This window comes from Bison bison, unplaced genomic scaffold (genome assembly GCF_000754665.1).
Source record: "Bison bison bison isolate TAMUID 2011002044 unplaced genomic scaffold, Bison_UMD1.0 scf7180017864032, whole genome shotgun sequence".
Taxonomy (NCBI): domain Eukaryota; kingdom Metazoa; phylum Chordata; class Mammalia; order Artiodactyla; family Bovidae; genus Bison; species Bison bison.
This window is the reverse complement of record NW_011494604.1, coordinates 5,404,896-5,428,426: the sequence shown is the minus strand read 5'-3', so window position 1 is coordinate 5,428,426 and position 23,531 is coordinate 5,404,896. Positions and strand designations below refer to the sequence as shown.

Here is a 23,531-nt window from a genome sequence, read left to right as displayed (position 1 = left end):
AAAAATATTTTTGAAGAAAAAGCTCAATTTCTGGTACTGCTGTCTTAAAATGTAAATGGTTCAAAGTATGAAATACTTGACTGTTAAAGTATTACTTTAGTCTTATTAGTATTACTTTAGCCTTGTTAGTCTTAGTATTACTTAAAGTCTTTAGACTGTTAAAGAATACTCTGCATGGTAAACATCAGCGCAGCTCCTTTCTGGGATAATTAGATAGAAACTACTCTACTTTGAAAAGCTGGTTTTGCTCTGGTATTTTTTTTTTCAGACAGCAGTTGTTAAATTTATCCCTAGGATTCTCTCTTTATTGGCTTGAAGGATTGCATTGTTAAATCTCACTAGAGACTGATCAATAATGCTTAAGGACAGCATTGGTTTCTCTATTGTTTTTGAAGTTAAAAATTGTATTTCTTTGAGTTTTCATAACTATTTTAGTAATGTTCTTTTTTGTTGTGATCTTTTATTGCTGGTGGAGTTATATATGGCATAACAGAGATGTGAAGCGTTTTATAATGAGGAGTCTGTCTGAGGCACATTAGTCATTTGAAGGTAGTTGTCTGACTGACTTTGATTCTAGTATCTTCTAATTACTGCTGGAGAAGTGCCTGGAAAATTGAATCAGGGAAAAGTATTGGTAGGCAGCAACCACACAGCCCTTTGTTAATGAAATAGAGAAATTCTCAGTTTCCTCTTATATGAGATAACATAGAACTATAGAATTTTAGAGCCAGAAGAATCAGAGAACATCTCATCCCCAACCCACCCCCCTTCATCTTAAAGATGAAGAAATTGCAACAAAAATGAATAACTTGACCCAGTTTATTTGGCTAATTTGGGTAAGTCTACCTTCTGATTGTAGACATCATAATACCCATTTCACAGTTCTTTTTCTGAACTGTAGTATGTCCTTATATTTTTCTCTTTGGTTAGAAATTTTAGTGTTATGTTACCAGTGTGTCCTTATTTTCCTATTTTATTGTTTTTGTCATTTTCTCTTAGATAATTTCAGTTTCTGTTCCCTGTATTAGATATATCATTTGTACTTACATTAGTCCATTTCAGACTTCCCTGGTGGCTCAGATGGTAAAGCGTCTGTCCACAATGTGAGAGACCTGGGTTCGATCTCTGGGTTGGGAAGATTCCCTGGAGAAGGAAATGGCAACTCACTCCAGTACTCTTGCCTTGAAAATCCCATGGACAGAGGAGCTTGGTGCAGGCTACTATCCATGGGGTCGCAAAGAGTCGGGCACGACTGAGCAACTTCTAGTCCATTTCAGATAGATGTTTAAAATGTTAATCAGTAATATAGTTTCTGTTTCATATTTATTGTATAAAGAATTTTAAGAACCATGTGAAATTTTAAGAGAATTGGCTTCTTATTTAATAACTTTATTTTTCTACTGTCTCATTTATGGTGCTGAGCTATAATTATAAAGCATAGAGTTCTTGAAGTTGATTTGTCTAATTTTATAGGAGACTGTGTAGATTATGGCTGGCTCAGTGTAACCAGTAAAAGTAAATGTTCATTAAGGTTAAATAAATGGACAGTTCTGCATGCTGGAAGTTAATTTCCATATAGATTTTAGTCTGAAAGATCGACTATGCATTGAATTCCATTAAGAATAGTATTGGAAACATTTTAACTTTTATAAAATTGTGAGGCACTGATACCTAGAACGCTTTTTGCATTGCTGGTTTCTGCATCTCCTGAAAGGTGTATTATGGACATAGTAAAGGTATCTAAAATTAATAGGAAAATAATACCCTTCAGACTGCAAATATCAGATCTTATTAATTAGGAATGCAGAGGAGAAGGAAATATGGTTACAAAATGTTAAGTAGGGCTTGGTGCATGGAAAATGCTGTAGTGGTGTTTGAAATCTGTACCCATTCATGGGTGGACTTAGTAAGGGAAAGTTGAGATGTGTCCATCAAGTCCTAGCTTTGATCGACAAAGAGAAAAATCTGTGAGCTAAGGTCAGTTGAAGGCAAGTACTGTTTTGCAGAGAGGACAGAATACCTGAAGATGTTAATCTGAAAATGCAAATAGTTTTGAAATACACTGGTGGATGACAGTTACAAGACTTAAAAAATAATAAGCGTGGCATATTTGGAGATTTGATTTCTTTTCTTTTGAGGGAAAGAAGGAAAGGATGTTCCCGTGTTAGCCATCCATTTATGCTTCATTTGGACAGAAAACCTGCTTAAGTCACCTTTAACTTGATCTCTTATTTCAGTTTCTACTTTAGACTCTTAGGGGCACAGTGTTTGGGACTGAAAAGAGAGTTGGATCATTTAATTCACCTCACATGTTTTACCCAGTTGAAGAGAATCTGCTGACTTGAATTTAAACAAATGCAAACAAAAGTTTTTATTGGACTGTAACTTGAAAAAATGAAAATCATGAAAATATTTTGTCTTACACAAAAACTTAGAGTATTTTTACACAGTGCCCAAATTTTTGGATTAAAAAATAGTCTTTTTCAGACAAAATGGTGTGCATCATGATCTTCTCTCTTTCACTTTGTGTTCACTTTTGCAGGACTATCTTAAAGAGTTACTTTTGCAAAAAGTATTTGAAATTGATCAATTTCCACCTTGGCTTGTCTCTCTTATTCTGTTAAGTAAAAATTTTTGTCTTGGAAAGCATCTATCCACTTTTCTTTCTTGCCCTTTTATTTTTTTAACCGTTGATAACTGATCTAACTCTTGCAAGATTCCCATTGTCAGTTAATATGTAGCCATGTGATTGTTTTTCTTCTATTTCTTCTGATGTAATAAAATAAGAATTAATGCTATTTTTAAAAGTATTAATTAGTATCATAATATTAATTTAGTTAGTATTCCATTTAGTTATAACTTTTTTGGCTTTGGTATATCTTTCTTTTACTTTGAACATATGCCTAGTAATACTAATTCATTTAATTAGTATTCCATTTAATTATAACTTTTTTTGGTTTTGGTATATCTTTCTTTTACTTTGAACATATGCCTAGTGAGATGTTTGGAAATGTTTGTGTAATATTAATGATTGTGGGTGATGGGGATATTTTTTCTTAGTACTTTTCTGTTACTTTCAAAACATAATGAGCATGTGTCATTTTTATAAAAACAAATCCATTCTAAAATAAGAGCAATTACTTTTAGAGATTGTAAGGAGAAGAATATTTGAAAGGAAGCAAAATGCAAGAGTAGGAGAAACTGCCTGATTTAAAGAGAAATTCCAACAGAGGGGGCACGCACATTCTTTTTGTCTGCTCAAACAGGATGCCATAGACTGAGTAGCTTATCAATAACACAGATTTATTTCTTACAGTTCTGGAGAATGGGAAGTCCAAGATCAAATCACTAATAGATTCACTGTGTAGTGAGATCTCACTTTCTGGTTCATCAGTGACCATTTTCTTGCTGTGTCCTCATCACCAGAGAAGGTGTGAAGAAGCTCTCTGAGATTTCTTTTGTACCAGCACTAAAGCCATTCACAAAATCTCTACTCAAGACATAATCACTTCCCAAAGGCCCCATTTGTTAATACTGTCACATTTGGGGTTAGAATTTCAACCTGTGAATTTGGAGAAGGATACATTTAGTCTATGGTAATCCTGTTTGTGATGATACAGTACATTTCAAATGGAGCAAAGATTCAAAGGTTTAAAAAAAACCCATAAAAATAAACTTTTAAATTATTTTTGGATACAGTGAAAGCTTTTCTAAACATGACAACAAAGAAAATCTTGAAAAATTCAAAGAAAAGGTTACTGACTCTGTAGAATTGTAGAATTTCTTTGTGGACTTTACAGAGTTTGATTGTTTGAACTTTGGTTGTAGAATTTCTATATCTCGAAAGATACATGAGGAAATAAGAAATGATACTCTGGGAAGAAATTCCATCACGTATAAAAAAAGGAATGAATTTCTAACCCTTTTAACTCAGGAAACCTCTTATAGGTCAGTAAGAAGAAAAAGGCCAAATTCAATAGGAAAGTGACCAAAGGATAGGAATGGGCAGTTTGGAGGGAAAGAAATATAAATGGACCAATGAACCTATGAAGAGATGGTCAGTGTAACTTAAAAAAAATGAACAGAATATTTTTCACTAACTTGACTGTCAAAGATTCAGTATGAGGAAACAGAAACTCTTATACTGTTGGTAGGAGAATACTGTGTATAACAATTTTTAAAGATAGCTTGACAGTAAATATTCATATCCTTTGATCCAGTATATGTCATGGATGGACTCACAAACTGTTAATATATATTAAAAATATATGTACATTACAGTATTACTTATAAAATTAGTAAAAAACAAAGCAATCTAAATGATTATTAGTAAGAAACTGGATAAACATGTTATTGTACAGCCACTTAATGCAATATAAAGTAGCACGCGTAAAAATACAAGTCTCTATATCTCCTATATGTTATTAAATGATTGAAAGCAGGTTGCAGATCGAAAAATATAGTGTGACTCTGTGATAAAAGAGTTAATTTAGGTAGATTAAAAAGAAATTCTTTATGATTATACAGTAGAGGTGACGAATAGATTCAAGGGATTAAATCTGGTAGAGTCCCTGAAGAATTATGGACAAAGGTTTGTAACACTGTACAAGAAACAGTAACCATAAGCAAAGTGGTTGTCTGAGGTGGCTTTACAAATAGCTGAGGATAGAAGGGAAGTGAAAAGCAAGGCAGAAACGAACAATAGATTCAACTGAATGTAGGGCTCTAGAGACTATCAAGGAGAGAGAAGGCTTTCTTTGAACAGTGCAAAATAGAGGGAAACAATAGAATAGGAAAGATTAGAGCTCTCTTCAAGAAAATTGGAGATATCAAGGAAACATGTCATGCAAAGATGGGCACGGTAAAGGACAGAAATGATAAGGACCCAACAGAAGCAGAAGAGATTAGAACAGGTGGCAGGACTATACAAAAAAGGTCTTAATGACCAGGATAACCATGATGGTGTGGTTATTCACCTAGAGCCTAGATATCCTGGAGTGTGAAGTCAAGTGGGCCTTAGGAAGCATCACTACAAGCAAAGCTAGTGTAGCTGATGGAATTCCAGCTGAGCTATTTCAAATCCTAAAAGATGATGCTGTGAAAGTGCTGCACTCAATATGCCAGCAAATTTGGAAAAGTCAGCAGTGGCCACAGGACTAGAAAAGGTCAGTTTTCATTCCAATTCCAAAGAAGGACAACGCCAAAGAATGTTCAGACTACTGCACAATTGCACTCATTTCACATGCTAGCAAGATAATGCTCAAAATCCTTCAAGCTAGACTTCAACAGTATGAAAACCAAGAACTTCCAGATACAGCTGAGTTTAGAAAAGGCAGAGGAACCAAAGATCAAATTGCCAGAGTACATTGGATCATAGAAAAAGCTAAAGAATTTCAGAAAAGCATCTCTGCTTCATTGACTACGCTAAAGCCTTTGTGTGGATCACAACAAACTAGATAATTCTTCAAGAGATGGGAATACCAGACCACCTTACCTGCCTCCTGCAAAACCTTTGTGCAGGTCAAGAAGCAACAGTTAGGACTGGACATGGAACAACAGACTGATCCAAAATTGGGAAAAGAGTACATCAAGGAATGTTGTCATCCTGCTTATTTAACTTATATGCAGAGTACATGCGAAATGCAGGGCTGGATGAATCACAAGCTGGAATCAAGATTGCCAAGTGAAATAACAGTCTTATGTATGCAGATGATACCACTCTAATGGCAGAAGGTGAAGAGGAACTAGAGCTGCTTGATGAGGGTAAAATAGGAGAGAGAAAAAGCTGGCTTAAAACTCAGCATTCAAAAAACTAAGATCTTGGCCTCTGATCCCATCACTTCATGGCAAATAGAAGGGAAAAAAGTTAGAAGCAGTGACAGTGACTGCAGCCATGAAATTAACAGATGCTTGCTTCTTGGAAGAAAAGCTATGACAAAACTAGACTGCATATTAAAAAGCAGAGACATCACTTTGCCAACAGAGGTTCATATAGTCAAAACTAGGTTTTCTGTCATGTACGGATGTGAGAGTTGGACCATAAAGTCCAACCGCTGAAGAATTGATGTTTTTGAACTGTGCTGGTGGTGAAGACTCTTGAGAGTCCCTTGGACTGCAAAGAGATCAGATCAGTCAATTCTAAAGAAAATCAACCCTGAATATTCATTGGAAGACTGATGCTAAAGCTCTAATACTTTGGCCACCTGATGTGAAGAGCTGACTTCTTGGAAAAGATCCTGATGCTGGAAAAGATTAAAGGCCGGAGGAGAAGAGGGCAGCAGAGGATGAGGTGGTTAGATAGCATCACTGACTCAATGGACATGAATTTGAGCAAACTGTGGAAAATTCTGAAAGAGATGGGAATACCAGACCACCTGACCTGCCTCTTGAGAAACCTATATGCAGATCAAGAAGCAACAGTTAGAACTGGAGATGGAACAACAGACTGGTTCCAGATAGGAAAAGGAGTACGTCAAGGTTGTATATTGTCACCCTGCTTATTTAACATATATGCAGAGTACATCATGAGAAGCGCTGAGCTGGAAGAAGCACAAGCTGGGATTAAGATTGCCGGGAGAAATATCAATAACCTCAGATATGCAGATGACACCACCCTTATGGCAGAAAGTGAAGAAGAACTGAAGAGCCTCTTGATGAAAGTGAAAGAAGAGAGTGAAAAAGTTGGCTTAAAGCTCAACATTCAGAAAACTAAGATCATGGCATCCGGTCCTATCACTTCATGGCAAATAGATGGGGAAACAGTGGAAACAGTGGCTGACTTTATTTTTCTGGGCTCCAAAATCCCTGGGAATGATGATTGCAGCCATGAAATTAGAAGACGCTTACTGCTTGGAAGGAAAGTTAAGAGCAACCTAGACCGCATATTTAAAAGCAGAGACATAACTTTGCCAACAAAGGTCCGTCTAGTCAAGGCTATGGTTTTTCTAGTAGTCATGTATGGATGTAAGAGTTGGATTATAAAGAAGGCTGAGCACTGAAGAATTGATGCTTTTGAACTGTGGTGTTGGAGAAGACTCTCGAGAGTCCCTTGAACTGCAAGGAGATCCAACCAGTCCATCCTAAAGGAGATCAGTCCTGGGTGTTCATTGGAGGGACTGATGCTAAAGCTGAAACTCCAATACTTTGGCCACCTGATGCAGAGAGGTGACTCATTTGAAAAGACCCTGATGCTGGGAAAGATTGAGGGCAGGAGGAGAAGGGGACAATAGAGGATGAGATGGTTGGATGGCATGATCGACACAATGGACATGAGTTTGGGTGGGCTCCGGGAGTTGGTGATGGACAGGGAGGCCTGGTGTGCTGCTGTTCATGGTGTTGCAAAGAGTCAGACATGACTGAGCGACAGATCTGAACTGAACTGGGAGATAGTGGAGGACAGGGAAGCCTGATGTGCTGTAGGATATGGGGTCACAAAGAGTCAAACATGACTTAGCAACTGAACAACAATAGAGCAAACATAATACACAGGAAATCCACTTTCAGTAATGTAGTCTTGTTTTCAGTTGTCTCTGCTGTCTTTCGGTCCCCCTTTTCAGCCCTTGTGAGTTCATTTTTATGGGAGCAAAATTACCTGACTCAGTGGTATAGGGAGGATATCTCTTTTCCCTTTCTGTTTGACCTTGTATTTAATGCTGTAAAATAATCCACCTGCTTTAATTTGAGTTAGGAGATAGTAGAGTTAAAGCATATATTTAGTCTACCAGGTTTAATCTGAAGTCTTCTAAACAGTAACTTTATACGTTTATGGAAGTACTATGTAATATTCATACGTAAAGGTCCACAAATTATAAATGTATAGCTTGATGAAAGGAGAAGGCAATGGCACCCCACTCCAGTACTCTTGCCTGGAAAAATCCCATGGACGGAGGAGCCTGGTGGGCTGCAGTCCATGGGGTCGCAAAGAGTTGGACGCGACTGAACGACTTCACTTTCACTTTTCACCCTCATGCATTGGAGAAGGAAATGGCACCCCACTTCTCTTGCTTGGAGAATCCCAGGGACAGAGGAGACTGGTAGGCTGCCGTCTCTGGGGTTGCACAGAGTCGGACATGACTGAAGCAACTTAGCAGCTTGATGAATTACTGCATTGTGAATATATCAGGTCAGGGGAAAAAATGGAATGACTGCTAATGGGTTCTGGAATTAGACAGTGATAATGGTTGCAAAACTCCGTGAATATACTAAAAACCACTGAATTGTGCACTTTAGAATTTGGTGAATTTTATAGTATGTCCTTTATATTTCAATTTTAAAAAAGAAATATACCAGTACCCCCAAATCTCCCTCTTCCCTTTTGTGTTCACCACCTACTCCCCTTTCCTCAAAGGGCTATCTTAATTTCCAACACCATAGATCAGTTTTGCCTCTCTTAAAAGTATATATTAAGTCATATAGTATGTACTCTAACTTCTTGTATCTAGCTTTTTTTCAGGTGTGAATTTCATTCATAATTTGAAGTTTTTTGTTTATTTCTGCTGTTTAATATTCCATTTTATGATACAACCACACTGTATTTATCCATTCTGTTGATGATGAATATTCGACTTGTTTCTAGTTTTGGGTTAGTGCTGCTTTGAATATTCTTTTATGGTTATATCTGCTATAGCACAGTTTTTAACTTCTTAAAAATCACCATACTTTGCAAAGGTGTTCAATAAAAATCACAGGGCTTATATATTTAGAAAATGGAGGACTCAAAACTTAAAACTTGTAGGTACCACATATACCAAAGCTAAGGACCTAATGAAAATGGCAGCACGGTTTGCAAATGTTAAATGATTAAGAAATGCATAAATTACAATATATATGACATTTTACCATGAAAAAAAATCTTGCTTGATATGGGAGTGTGTGTCCTGGTTGAGGCTTGTGAGTTATTGTGAAGTGCTGGTGAGGAGATTGATCTGAAAGTACAGGAGAAGTTACACCACCAGTGTGACTCATAACATTCTAACTAAAGCCTGAAATATGAACATTTTATGTATTCCTATGTGTCTTTTTCCATCTGGGTTCAATTTTCTGTCCTTACCTAGTGTTTCTCATAGATTGGATTGTGCATAAGCAAATGTGAAATTTGTGCTTTGATCATATTGTTCCCTAATACATCAGTTGCATTGGAACAAATTTATATTTTTAGAATAACACAGCAGAACTGTGTATATTTTTTGGGCACCTGTGTATGCGTTTCTGTTGCTTATATACCCAATTGTGAAAATGATATGTTTAGGTTTAGTACATAATGGAAACAGTTTTGCAAAATGATTATACCTGTTTTTATTAATATAGTTGCCACTAGTATGTGTAAGTTTCATTTTTCATGTAATGGTCAACACTTGTTATTAGTCTTTTTATTAATAATTTCATCCATTCTGGTAGGTGTGTACTGGTACTTCATAGTTGTATTTGCACTTCTTCATTAACAAGATTAACAAACACCTTTTCATATGTTTACTGTTCATTTTGCTATCTTTTTTGAAGTGTTCAAGTTTTTAACACTTTTTCCTGAGTTATGTTTTCTATCTTACTGATTTGTAGGAGGTCTCTATCTGGAATGATTCCTTTGTCAGGTATATGTATAATATGTATTTTTTTTCCCCTCTCTGAAGCATTCTTTTTAATCTTTTAATTATCAAGTACAATCTTTTAATAATCAATATTTCTTTTATATAGTTCAATTTATGCTTAATGCTTTTTGTGCCCTTTGAAGTGTTTTCCAACTCTTAGGTCATAAAGATATTCTACTGTATTATTTGTTAGAGGCTTTTATTTTGGCTTTCACATTTACATCTAATTTGTGCTGCAGTTTGCAAAGTTTCACATGAATCAGCATTCCAGTATGTCTCATTCTTGCCACTCTAGTCTAAACCATCCTCATTTTTTTGCCTAGATTCTTGGCCTGTCTGTGTTCACACTTTCCCATTTTGAATTTATGACCATTTATTTACAGGATTATCTTTATAAAATGCAAATTATGTCATTACCTTTGATTAGATTTCCATTCCTTTCAGAATGAAGTAGAAAATCCCTCATGAGACTCAAATCCCAAATTGTTTGGCCACTGCCTGTTTCTCCACTCATCCTTTATAATTCTTTTCTTCTTTGGTCACTGGTCATTTTATTTTGAATGTCAATTCATTTAGTCAACAGATACTGAGTACCTATTGTATATCATGCATTTATCTAGTAGGTTAGAAGGTGATAAGTGATAAGAAGAAAGAAAGAGTAGGGGATTAAGAGGAACAGGGATGCCAGATTGTGTGTGGGGGAGATGCTTTGCAATTTTCAATAGGGTATTTATGATAGGCCTGATTGAGGTGATACTTGTGTAAAGAATTGGAAGTTAATCCAACTGTTGGAGGGATAACCAGTATAAAGACCAAGGCAAGAAGAAGGCTGGAATATATGAGAAATAGCAGTATGGCCAGTGGGGCTAGAGCAGAGTGAGTAAGGAGCAGTGGGAGATAAGGTCAGAGTGTAAGACAGGGGCAGATCATGTGAAGCATTTGCAAAGTTTTGGAGCAGAGGAGTGGCATCATTTAACCTAACCTTTAAAAGGATCATCCAGGATGTTTTGTTGAAAATTCACTGTAGTAAGGGTAGAGCAGGAGGCCTGTTAGGAATCTGTTTCAGTAATACAGTTAAGGATGGATATATGTGATAATGGAGTTGCCAAGTGACTGAATTATGAGATATTTTGTAAAATGAAAAGAACAGACCAACAAACATTCATGTAGAGTCAACATTTACTAATATTTTATAACATTTGCCTTTTCTCTGTATGTGTATTTGGGGAATCTATTTGAAAATCAGGCATAGACATCATGCACTTAACTTGTAAAAACTTCATATGTCTCCCAAAGTCAAACATTCTCCTGTGTAACTTTAAACTATTATCACACCTAAGAAAGTTAATAAATATTATTAAACTATCTCTCCAATCCACAATTGATTCTGATCTATCTTTTAGGACTTTTAAAAAGCCAGTTAAGATTCATGTACTGAATTTAATCATTAAGTCAATTTTTATCTGAATTTCCTTGATAACAGAACTTGAGGCAGAGAGCTAATGCTTTATTAGGTACTTTATTTAGAGAGTTCATTCACTCCTAGGGAGCACAAGTAAGGGAAAAGGTGAATAATCTGGAAATAAGGAAAAACTAATACAAGGATGCTTCCTGCTGCTAAGTGTGACTGATTGCTGAATCTTGGGTATAGCATCTCTGAGAAGCCATAGAGAATTTCTTCTGGCTTCTGGTGACCATCAGTTCCCCTGTACTTCAGGGTTGTGGATTTGTGGGTGCGGGGGATATGGTATTTGGTTTTACAGGAAAGCTGCAAGTAAGAAGGTGAGAGGGTGAACTGTGGACGACAGGCCAGAGGCACGAGGTGTTGCCAGGGCGGCTCAGGATGAAAAGCAGATGTGAAGGTCTGGGGGCAGGCAATGCAGTGAGTCAGGAGGGCACATACCAAACCTGGTACATTGTCTTTACTCACTTAAAATCTAGGGGAATGGCCTCCCCATCTTTTTTTACCCCTTTAAATGGCTTTTTGAAGAGACCATGCCAGTTGTCTTACAGTATAATACATAGTGTGATTTGTTCAGCAATCTGTTTTTTCATGTTACGTCATTTCAGTAAGTCTTACATTTCTGATAACAGAAGTTAGATGTCAAGGTTGATTAGACTCATTTTTGGTAAGCAGACTTCATAATGATATATAGTACTTTAGATTGCATCACAGCAGGAAGCATATGATATTAGGTTGTTGCACTTGTGATGATTAAGTATGATTACTTAGAGGTGGTGATCTCCAGATCCTCCTTGTACAGTTATGATTTTCTTTTTGTAGTTATTAAGTATCTTTGGGGGTAGCAATTTAGCACCTTGTATTGAGTAAATATTTACCTGATTCGCCCATTAATGATCTTTGCCTACATCACTTAATTCCATTAGAAGTTTCAAAATGTGTTGATTATCCTTTCTAATTTTATCATTCCATTTGTATTTATTAGTTGGTGTTCTTCTGTAAAAAGTACTTATCCCCATCAGTTAGGGTTGAAACTTTCTCCTAAAAAGATAGGGTAAAGCTTATATTTTCTTTTAATGACCAGTTTTTAGAGTAGTTTATGTGATGGTCCCCTGCAGAGGTGACTAAATAGCCCTACACCCACACTTTATTCTTGCTGTTCTGAATAAAATTATCACTATAAAAAGAAAACACAACAACTATCACTATGGCATGAAGGATGTCACTTACTTAGTGTTTACAGTCTATCTCAGTTATTTGGTTCAGTCAGTTCAGTTCAGTCGCTGAGTCATGTCTGACTCTTTGCCACCCCATGGACTGCAGCATGCCAGGCCTCCCTGTCCATCACCAACTCCTGGAGTTCACTCAAACTCATGTCCATCGCGTTGGTGCTGCCATCCAGCCATCTCATCCTCTGTCGTCCTCTTCTCCTCCCTCCTTCAATCCCTCCCAGCATCAGAGTCTTTCCAGTGAGTCATTGCATCAACTGGCCAAAGTACTGGAGTTTCAGCTTCAGCATCAGTCCTTCCAATGAATATTCAGGACTGATTTCCTTTGGGATGGACTGGTTGGATCTCCTTGCAGTCCAAGGGACTCTCAAGAGTCTTCTTCAACACCACAGTTCAAAAGCATCAATTCTTCGGCACTCAGCTTTCTTTAGAGTCCAACTCTCACATTCATACATGACCACTGGAAAAACCATAGCTTTGACTAGATGGACCTTTGTTGGTAAAGCAATGTTTTTGCTTTTTAATATGATGTCTAGGTTGGTCTTAGCTTTTCTTCCAAGGAGCAAGCCTCTTTTAATTTCATGGCTGCAGTCACTATCTGCAGTGATTTTGGAGCCCCCTAAAATAAAGTCTCTCACTGTTTCCATTGTTTCCCTATCTATTTCCATGAAGTGATGGAACTGGATGCCATGATCTTAGTTTTCTGAATGTTGAGCTTTAAGCCAACTTTTTCACTCTTCTCTTTCACTTTCATCAAGAGGCTCTTGAGCTCTTCACTTTCTGCAATAAGGGTGGTGTCATCTGCATATCTGAGTTTATTGATATTTCTCCTGGCAATCTTGATTCCAGCTTGTGCTTCATCCAGCCCAGCGTTCTCATGATGTACTCTGCATATAAGTTAAATAAGCAGAGTGACAGTATACAGCCTTGATGTATTCCTTTCCAGATTCGGAACCAGTCTGTTGTTCCATGTCCAGTTCTTGACCTGCATACAGATTTCAGCTATTGCTCTTTGGATACTCAGATTACTCCAAATGTGGAGGATCTCTTGAAGGCATCCCTCCATGTCCTTTTGACATGCATACATTTGTCTTTGAGTATGTTCTTGCATGCTGGCACAGTTCTCTCAAGTTCATTTTGAATTTTCACTGCCCCAGAACTAGAATCAGTTGGAATAGTGACTTCTGTTTCTCTCTTCCTTCTGAATGCCTTTTCTTTGCAATATTATCTTTGGTATGTAAGAGTAAAGAGGCAGGTGACAGAGCCTTATCTTTAGTCTTTTGCATCAGAATTAGTAATATAAAATTTGAGAAACATTACTGGTCTAAACATATTATAGTATTAATTTTTAAACTGGTACATTGTGTTCTTTCTTCCTTTTTTAAAAAAAAATGTTCACATGTTCCATAGGAAAGCATTATAAAAATCTTACTTTCAACTTGTGTAGTTTTAAAGGGCCCCTTCACATACATTATTATATTTTGAGATGTTACAGGATTATGGATTCTTGCCTATTAGTAATCTCCTAATATATATGAGTTAAGTCAGATTTTGGTCTTTAGTACTTAGAGCTGATACTCGCTTTAAAATTCAGTGAACTGTAATTCAGGGATGTTGTGACTGCCTAAACTTACAATATTATCATTTGGAAAAACTGAGATTAGAACTTAAAATTTCAGACTTTAAGGCAGATATTTTTCTCTGACTTAATTTAATAAACTTGCTTAGTAATTGGATTTGTTACCTAGACAATGAAAATACCACACTATAATTAATAAAATAAGAGAAAAATTAGTAATTTGAATTTACAAGCTGGGTTTAGAAAAGGCAGAAGAACGAAATTGCCATCATCCATTGGATCATAGAAACAGCAAGAGAATTACAGAAAAACATTTACTTCTGTTTCATTGACTACGTTAAAGCCTTTGACTGTGTGGATCACAACAAACTATGGAAAATTCTTAGAGATGGGAATACCAGACCACCTTCCCTGCCTCCTGCAAAACCTGTATGCAGGTCAAGAAGCTCCAGTTAGAACTGGACATGGAACAACAGACTGATTCAAAATTGGGAAAGTAGTATGTCAAAGCTGTATATTGTCACCCTGCTTGTTTAACTTCTATGCATGCAAAATGTTGGGCTGAATGAAGCACAAGCTGAAATCAAGATTGCCAGGAGAAATACCAATAATGATACCACCCTTATGGTCGAAAGTGAAGAGGAACTAAAGAGCCTCTTGATGAAAATGAAAGAGGAGAGTGAAAAGGCTGGCTTAAAACTCAAACATTCAAAAAATGAAGATCATGGCATACAGTCTCATAACTTCATAGCAAATAGAAGGGGAAACAGTGGAAACAATGACAGACCTTATTTTCTTGGGCTCCAAAATCACTGCAGTTGGTGACTGCAGCCATGAAATTAAAAGACACTTGCTCCTTGGAAAAAAAGCTATGACAAATCTAGACAGTGTTTTTAAAAGCAGAGACATTACTTTGCTAGCAGAGGTTTGTCTATTCAAATTCAGTACTTTGGTACCATCTATCCTGTAACTCTATATCCCTAATGCACACCTCCATTTCAGTTCTTACTATGTGCTTTGGAAGACAGCTGACCAAATTTTATAGCACAACTTCATAATTTTTTCACATATTTGAATTCCTGCCTTCAGAGTAGTTGATAATCATATGTATTGGTGCTCAGCTTGTTTTCCTCTGTCCTTCATCAGTGTCCTCAAGATTTTTATCCTTGTTAACTAATACTCTGTTTTTCTAGCAGAATGTCTCTCTCTCTCATTACATCCTGGAGACAATAGTTGGAACTCCCTCTCTCTGCCACCAGATTTACAGTGCTGTCTCATTTAATTCCAGTTTTTAAGTGGTGTGAGTGTGTAAAACTTGAAATAATGCATAACCCTTGCTGCTGCTGCTGCTAAGTCGCTTCAGTCGTGTCCGACTCTGTGCGACCCATAGATGGCAGCCCACCAGATTCACCCGTCCCTGGGATTCTCCGGGCAAAGAACACTGGAGTGGGTTGCCATTTCCTTCTCCAGTGCATGAAAGGGAAAAGTGAAAGGGAAGTCGCTCAGTCGTGTCCGACTCTTAGCGACCCCATGGACTGCAGCCTACCAGGCTCCTCCGTCCATGGAATTTTCCAGGCAAGAGTACTGGAGTGGGGTGCCATTGCCTTCTCCGGCACAACCCTTAGAGACCCTGTAATTGAAAAGTTTCATCAAGACCAAAGCTGACAGGTGTGTGTACTAAGTGACGTGTGTATTATATGTTTCTGCAGGTGATTTTGATGACCTCTATGCTGTTATTTTATATTCACTGTTACGTAATTTTTATGTTCTTATGTTTATATCTATGACAGTCTTATTTCAGTGTGTAAATGGTAGATGCCAGTTCTAGAACCAAAGGAAATACCACTAAAATAATAACTTTTAAATGGAAGTGAAATATAATGAAATGCTATGAGAGAAGTGGAACAACTGCCATATTATGCCAAGCTGTTAATCTAGGAGAAAACTTGGCAAAATATTATAGTTACTAAGAAAATAAAAATCTGTTAAAGCTTAAGTGTACCACAATAGTTACAGATTCATGCTCTGCAAGAAGGCATCCCCAGTTTTAAATTATGAGTTTTGATTATAAGACATTTTCAGTAACTCATTTAAATAATTTTATTTGTTATCCATATCTGCATCTGTTACCATCTTCAGTATTAGAGCATTACTATCACCTCATATGCTCTTAAACAAATTCCCCCTTGTGTTTCTCCAAATGTGAAAAATGTGGGGATTTTGAGTTGGAATAAAATGCATATATACATTTTTCCCAGTAAAGTGTATGGATATTTAAAGTAACCCTCCCCATTTGTTTGGATTACCAAAGTAATACATGCTCACCACAGAAATTTCCAGCTTTATAGAAATACGTTTTCAGTTATGTGAAAGTCACTGTCTCAGATAAATATTGAAAACTTCTATTGCACTGTTGATCTTTTTATCTTTTGAAATCTCATTCTCTCCACTCCTCATGTAATCTCTATAACCTTATCCTCTCTTGGACCTTTGTTTCCTTTTTCCGTTTACCCTATAAATACATTCAAAGATTCCATTGAAAGAAAACAGACAAATAGGAAAAGTTCTCAGTAGGACCCTGTAGTATTCCTTCTCTTCCTAGTAAAGTTTCTTGAAAAAAGTAGTTTATATTTTTCCATTCTGTCCTTCTCATTCCCAATATTCTGTAATTGGCTTCTTAAAAAAAAATATTTTTAATTGAAGGATAATTGCTTTACAATATTGTGTTGATTTCTGCCATACATCAACATGAATCAGCCATAGGTATAAAAATATGGATGGCTTCATGAATTTGCATGTCATACTTGTGCGGGGGCCATGATAATCTTCTCTGTATGGTTCCAGTTTTAGTATATGTGCTGCTGAAGCCAGCACTGTAACCTGGCTTCTGATGCTTCTTTTCCACAGGAATTGCTATCTTTTTCAGTTATTTACTTAAAAAAAAAATCTGATTACAAAGATAATTCAGGCATATCTTAAAACATATATGTACAGAGAGGTGTACATTGTTGAACGTCAGTCCTTTTTAAAATATTCTTTCATTGAGACAACCACTTTCAACCATTTGATATATATTTATTCAACAAATTCTGTATGTTAATAAGTATATAGTATATTATTTAGCTCTTATATATTTAAAATGAGAACTGTGTATCGTTCCGTAAGAATTTTCTTATATGTCTGTGTTTAGATCTGTTGCATTACATTATAAATATAGGGCAGATTGCCTAACTGCTTTTAGTTTCTTCATCTATAAAGTGAAGGTGAAAACAGAGCTCCTTTCCTTTGGTGCTTTTATGTATGAGATGGGATGGTGGTGGTGTGAGCATGCTCAGTCATGTCTGATTCTTTGCGACCCTGTGTACTATAGCCCGCCAGGCTCCTCTGCCCATGGAATTTTCCAGGCAAGAACACTGGAGTGGGTTGCCATTTCCTACTACAAGGGATCTTCCCAACCCAGGGATCTAACCCGCCGCTCTGGCATTTCCTGCATTGGAAGGTGGATTCTTTACCACTACCACCATCTGTAAGAGAGTGTATGAGGGGAATAATTTATGTAAAACTTAAATCAGAGTCTGATATAAAGTGAAGTTCTCAGTAAATGGTAGATTTATAAAATAATCTTACTGTTTTTATTAAAATGTTGCATACTCAGTAATTTATCAGTATAGCAAAGGATAAAGAACATAAAATCCCTCTTCAGTGTTGCTAGCCCTTTGCCTTTGCTCAGTCACTGAGTTGTGTCTAACTCTCTGTGGACTGTAACCTGCCAGGCTCCTCTGTCTATGAGATTTTCCCAGCAAGAATTGGAGTGGTGCCATTTCCTTCTGCAGGGGATCTTCCTGATCCTGGAATCTAAACCATGTCTCCCGCATTGGCAGGTGGATTTTTTACCTTCCCTGATTTCTTTTGGTGGTGTTTGCTACAATCTGCTTTTGAAAATTTTTTGTCTTCTTGGCAACTGTCTTGTTGATTATCTTCTTTTTGTGTGTTACTAGAAAAAAAAGATTATAGTTACACAGAAATCTGAAGAGACTATTTTGAATCTCCATGTACCTGTTATCTAGGGATTTCCATGATGGTTCAGCAGGTAAAGAATCTGCCTGCAGTGCAGGAGACACAGGAGACACAGGTTCAATCCTTAGTTTGGAAAGATCGCCTGGAGGAGGAAAATGGCAACCCACTCCAGTATTCTTGCCTGAAAATTCCATGGACAGAGGAGCCTGGCAGGCTACAGTCAGTGGGGTCCCAAAGAGTAGGACAAAACTGGGCAACTGACACATGCATGCATGTACCTGTTACCTAGCTTAAGAAAAGGAAATGTTATATAGTTGACGATCTTTTATTTTCCATCCTGATTACCTTCTCTGCTTCATCCCCCAGAATGAATCACTGTCCTGAGTTTGATGCTTGCCATTCCTTTACGCTTTCCACTGTACAATTTTCTTCATGTCTTTGGGATTTGTGGAGTTTCTTGGATCTGTGTTTATAGTTTTTGCCAAATAATGGAAAGTTTTTATCCATTATTTCAATAATATTGTTTTCTGTTACCCTCTCTCTTCTTTTTTTTTTTTTTTTTAGGGACTGTATAAACAGGCGTTCATTGGGTTGATTGAATTTGTCCCATAGCTCATTGATGTGATTCATGTTTTTTTAGTCTTTTTTCCTCTATGTGTTGTATTTTGGACAGTTTCTGTTATGTTTTCACTTCATTAATTTTCTGAAGGGTTAATCTCATTTAATCAGTTTTTTTTAAGGTATTTGAATTTTTATCTCTAGAAGTTTAATTTGATTCCTTTTTTATTTTCCATGTCTCATTAAGATGTTCATGCATGTGCTCGCTTCGGCAGCACATATACTAAGATGTTCATGCTTTCCTCTGTATTCATGAACATATGGGATAGGTTTATAATAATTTTAAAATATCTTTGAGTGCTAATTCTGTCATCTGTCGTTTGGATTTTTATTTGTTTGTTTCTATTGACGTATAGTTGATTTATGATATTGTGTTTCAGGTGTGCAGCATAGTGATTCTTTTTTCTTTTTGCAGATTATACTTTATTATAGGTTATTATAAGATATTGGGTATGCTTTCCTGTGCTATACAGGTAAATCCTTGTTACTTACCTGTTTTATGTTTAGTACTAGTTTGTTAATCCCATATCCCTAATTTGTTTGTCCCTCTCCCCCTCTTCACTCCCTTTTGGAAACCATAAATTTGTCTTTGGTGTCTGTTAGTCTTGTTTCTGCAGGTCTGGGTTCTTTTTGTTGATTGCCTTTTCTCCTCTCCAGGTTATATTTACCTCTTCTTTGTATACCTGATAATTTTTTAAATTAAATTTGGCAGATGTTATAAATTTTACCTTTTCAGGTCCTCAGCATTTTTGTGTTCTCTTAAATATTCTTGAGATTTGGTTTGAGATACAGTTAAATTACTTGGAAAGAGCTTGCTCCTTTTGAAACTTGCATTCAGTCTTTTTTTAGTGGGACCAAGCACCCTTCAGTATAGGGTTAATTTTGTCCCAGTACTCTTCTGAGTACTCCACCCAGAGCCTGTATATTAGGAGTTTTTCCATTCTTCTTAGCCCTTTATGAGTTTTGGGATTGTTCCACCTAGGGTTCTTTCCTCAGCCTCAAGTTTCCTTATATATATGACTAATGGGTATAATAAAGACTCAAGAAGAACTCTGCAGATCTGTGGATCTCGTGCTATGCACCTCTTCTCTCTGGTACTCTTATCTGTGAATTTTAGACACCTTGACCTTCCTGAATTCTAAACTCTGGCTCCTTATCTTAGATTGCTGGACTTTGTTTAGTTTCCCCATCCTTCTGCTGCAGTGTGGAAACTTTTTCCAGGCAGTTTCTGGGCATTTATGGGATTTTGTTCAGTATCTGAAAATCATTATTCCTTATTTGTCCTATTTTTTAGTTGTTTTAAGGTAGGAGAGTTAAACTGTTCCCTATTACTCTATTATGGTTGGAAACAATTGCCTATATAGACAGCTATTGATTTTCTAAAATACTGTTAAATATCTTTTGTGCCTGAATATTAGATGAGGTGTTGACATCCCAAAGGCTTGTATTTGAAACCTCTAAGGTTGCTCATATTATAATTATCAATATTATCAATATTATAATATTTATAATTATCAATACTATAAATTTTTAAAGTTAGAAGTTTATAATTTATAAAGTTATAAGTTATCAATATTTTGCACAGCAAATGACTATTTAAGAAGATATTGACTTGAAATGTCCTTAATCACTGTCAGTTTGGATGTTTGTAAAAGATGCAGTGAGTGTAGAAGTTAACACAGATTAAATAATTATTCCTGAGTATGACCTTAAAAACTGCAGGCATTGGATAGTATGTGTAAGCTTTTTTTGAAAATTAAAAAGTATACTAAAGAATAATATAGTAAGTGATTATATTATAGAGGTTATAATATATACTGAGAAAACAAATAGGGAAAATCAATTAGTATCTGTGAATAGGTACTAACAGTGATTTGAGATATGTAAGGTGATATATTAATACATGGATTAAAAGTGCTGTATCTAAACAACTTAGATGGAAGTGAAATTGAGCAAAATGAAGAATTAATTTAAACAGTGGTTGTAGTTATAATCATGACCCTAACATTTAAGGTGAATGTGAAGTTTGACCAAAATTGTTTTCTGAATGTGAGTAGAATAAAACAGTATTTTAGATATATTTTTAATAATATGTTGTTAAATATTTATATGTTAATTGAGTCAGTTTGAAGTTTCATCTGAATTTGCCTAAGAATGCAACCCATTCCAGTACTCTTGCCTGGAAAGTCCCGTGGATGGAGGAACCTGGTAGGCTGCAGTCCATGGGGTCGCTAAGAGTCGGACATGACTGAGTGACTTCACTTTGACTTTTCACTTTCATGCATTGGAGAAGGAAATGGCAACCCACTCCAGTGTTCTTGCCTGGAGAATCCCAGGGACGGGGGAGCCTGGTTGGCTGCCGTCTATGGGGTCACACAGAGTCAGACACGACTGAAGTGACTTAGCAATAGCAATAGCAATGACTACTTAAAGTTACACAGTTTCAGTTCTGTTAATGGGCTGAAGCACTGTTTCTGACTCTTGATACAGTGATTTTCAATCTCCACTGTCATGAGGTCTGCCAAACTTAGGAATGCCTTCTCTCTATAGGGTATACTAATAGATAATAAAAATTACACAGAACCCTAAGGGAGAAACTAGCTAAAGCGTTTCACAAAGCCCTTTATTTTCCCTCACAGAAAGAAAGAAAGTTTAGTTGCTCAGTTGTGTCCGACTCTTTGCGATCCCATGGACTGTAGCCTATCAGGCTCCTCTGTCCATGGGATTTTCCAGGCAAAAGTACTGGAGTGGGTTGCCATTTCCTTCTCCAGAAGATCTTCCCAACCCAGGGATCAAACCCGGGTCTCCCACATTGTAGGCAGACGCTTTGCCGTCTGTAGTGCTTAGTAGTTAGATATTACCTATAATGTTTTCAGTGTTCTTTCTAAAATGGTAAACTTTGTTTAAGGAATCATGACCCATGAGTGGGCTTTACTTTTTTGTCTTGAGAGCAAACAAACGATTGTTGGGGTGTGTGGGAAAAAGCAGATACTCTCAGTCTCTAACTGAGTAGGTAATTCCCAAGATACCTGTTCTGCTTGGAGGAAAGGATGTGTTGGCCAATGATGAAATTTACTTCTGCCCACCCTTCAAGCCTTATAGTTGCATGTGCATGTATGTAGATATATAGCTGTAACTGGCTTGTACTAAGCGCTTAGACAGATGGGCATTATTTTAAGTGCTGTGCCTTAGTTAGTTAATCCTTACAACAGTCCCATTAGATTGTGTTCAAGATAAAATCCCATTGGATCTGTCTTAGGTGTATCAGACTTGAAACAAAAGGCTGTGACCTGATAGCCAATCAATAATAACAATAATGATGTGAAGGTACTAAGTGACATACATGTATTAACTCTTTTGTATAATCCTTTATAATGAAACTCGGTTTAGTGTGAAAGTTGCTTTTGCAGCCCATGACATAAAAAGCAAATTGGAGCAGTTCACTTGTTTGAATTTGAGGCAATTTATAATATCTGTATAATTTCCTCATCATGAGGAAACCTTGTGGACAGAAATTGCAGGTAATACTCTTCATTATTACACATTTTTACAGGGGAGTGTGACTGCAAGATTAGGAAACTCAAAGCCAGTTGCAGCAGTATGCCATGTCCCCTGTCAGCCTATGTAGCTCTGTTTCCAATGAATTTGAGGACAGGACATGAATTCACAAAGTTAGGCTACTTCTGGGTTAAAAACAAAGTCTTCTTGAGGAGTTTGAAATGGTACTTAGTTACAATTATCTTTTTGTGGTGGTGGCTTTTTTTTTTAAGGGATTAAGTGAAATAGTTTTAGTGGGGCACTAAAGTTAATATCTGACTACATTGGTAAATGTTACTATTACCATTTTTTCTTAAAGGGAAAAGAAGTAAGTTTTAGAGATAATATTTTAAATTATTGCATTTTGTTCTTCTTTTCCCCCCTTCTCAAAAATACCACATGGAATATTCCATTCATTACTGCCTGAGAAAGTCATTACTTTGCAAGCTGCAGTTGCTGAAATGGTTTAGTGAAAGAAATGTTTGCTTACAATTTTTTTTTTCCTTTTTAGTGATTTTTTTTTTCTTTTCGAATATCCAAACTGTAGCAAACATGGAGAAGGAATTTTAAATTTATATCGGGAACATTTTGTGGAACATTTCATCAGATGACTCCCTGTCAACCTCATATCTTTAAGAGAGGGATTAATGAAATAGCATCTGAAGCAGCAGTGATCTCTTGTGGAATAAACCCTGACGACTTCCACAGTGTTTTGTGGGATAATTTCAAGTTCTTCAAATATAGATTACATAAAGAAGATTGTAGGGCACGTGACACATTCTGGTTTCCTGTATTTCAGGTAGTAGAAAAATTGCTACCTCTAAGAATGGATCCTGGAGAGATCTTGTCACAGTTATAACTTTTCATCAGTGGTTTTATCTCACAACTTTATTTTTATTTTTTATTCATATAGGCAACTTATAGCTTGCAATAAACTGCTTTATGTATTAAGTATTGTAATGGTAGAGTAATGGATTGCCTGTGCATTGTAACTACAAAGGTAAGATACAGTATGCTTTCTATGTTTGTTAGTGACAGACCGTGAGAGACTTTTTTGTTTATAATATATTTAAAAAATAAAGTGTAACCATTGTTATATATTTGAAATTTGAATCCATATGATGCTTAGTTTATTTCCTTTAGGAAAGGTAATATTCTGAAGTGTGTTTCAGATAGCTAAAAGTAGTTTATTAAATGGATATTTTCCCCCTGTGGTTTATAGGAAGGCTTTCTCCCAACAGCAAAGGTTTATAGGGCCCTAATTATATCTTCTAAATATATTCTCAAAGTTCTCCCCTCTACTTTTTTTTATGTCCCCATATGTCGTACTGGTTGAAAATATAACTCATTTTGAGAACATTTTCTGAATTCTCTCCTTTATTTATTGCAAATATAGTAAGTTTTTTTTAAAGGAGAATAGTAAAGTTCTGATTGTGTTGCCTTTGGAAAGATGTTGATTGGATTTAAAATGATTATACGTGTTCAAGAACTCCTTAAAAGTTATT

The 23,531-nt window shown here is 36.3% G+C and overlaps 1 protein-coding gene across 6 annotated transcripts in view; it reads left to right on the top strand.

Moving 5' to 3' along the window:
* Positions 1-23,531, top strand: part of DLG1 (discs, large homolog 1 (Drosophila)) — a 275,289-nt gene that overhangs the window by 23,936 nt on the left and 227,822 nt on the right. The gene's annotated exons all lie outside the window — the stretch shown is intronic.